Here is a 1,365-nt window from a genome sequence, read left to right on the forward strand (position 1 = left end):
CCCTTCCTCCCTCAAAATTTGACAACAAAAACAGTGAAATACTTGAAACAATCCAAACACCTAAAAATTCAGAAAGTTAATTTTGGAAAAGTAAATGTTGGGACATAGGGAAAGAAGTTACAATTTGAAAAGTGATCAAACTAATTTAATTCTTTTTAAAAAATGTATTTTATTGAAGTATAGTTGATTTACAATGTGTTAATTTCTGCTGTACTGCAAAGTGATTCATATATATATGTATATACATATATATTTTTTTCATATTCTTTCTATTATGGTTTATCACAGGATGTTGGATATAGTTCCCTGTGCTCTACAGTAGGACCTTGTTGTTTACCCAATTCTCTATATATTACAAACTAATTTCATTCTTAATATAGGACTAGAGTTTTCAAAATCCCCCTACCTCATCTGCTGTTAGTGGACATACCAACAACTTGTTATTAAAACATCCATATACTTTCTCTGGCTAATAACCTGTTGAGTGTTTATCAATCAAGTGATGGCTATGATTTCAATATTTTATGGAGTTCATAACCTCTTTGAATTTACTCTAGGTTCAAATATTGCTACTTTATACTCTGAAACCAAAACTCCTTTTATTTCTATGTGCTACTTTGGTTTAGCATCTAAGTCCTGTAGTGAACAAACCCATCTTGTAAAACTGAATGAACATGGAAGCATAATCTAGGTCTTCTTTCACCTTTCCCCTTGTATTAGTAATAGAAGAGACATTTTGCAATACCAAGCAAATTTTTCTTTACTTATGAAAGAGCAGCTGTTTCTTCCATATGGTTGCTGGAAGGAAACCCTCAGAGAACTTTTGGTTTACTGTTAGAATTAGTAGAAACTCTAAGAAAATTATCAAAATATTTTAAATGTATAGTCCGGAAATAATAACTTTTCTTTCTATACGTGAATGGTCTAACATTACTATGAAAACTTGCTAGTTACAATTTTAGAGATGACAAAATATCTGTGTGTTCACGTTAAACATTTTTATCCTGTGGGTCATGTTTATATGATTGATCTTTTTGAAGATTTTGACTTTACGCAGTGGGCCTGTTCTTTCGACTTTTAAATGTGCAGTTCTATTTTGTTCAGTTCTGTTTATACTAGGCTGTAAGACTTAATATGCTAAAACACAAAATAATTTACCTATGATGTGTTTCAGGAATAAAATAATTCACATCTTGTGAAACAAAATTTTCAGATACAGCAGAGTTTCCAACAATTAGTGGGAAACAGCTGTTCTTTTATCCCTCTTAAATATTAAATATCCCATATTTGGAGTGAGCCAATTAGGCCTCATGAAGTAGTACAGCCAAGAAAGGGCCTTTAACGTGTATGATATTTAAATGATGT

The sequence above is a fragment of the Mesoplodon bidens genome (assembly GCF_964165515.1).
Source record: "Mesoplodon bidens genome assembly, chromosome: 7".
NCBI classification, from domain to species: Eukaryota; Metazoa; Chordata; class Mammalia; order Artiodactyla; family Ziphiidae; genus Mesoplodon; species Mesoplodon bidens.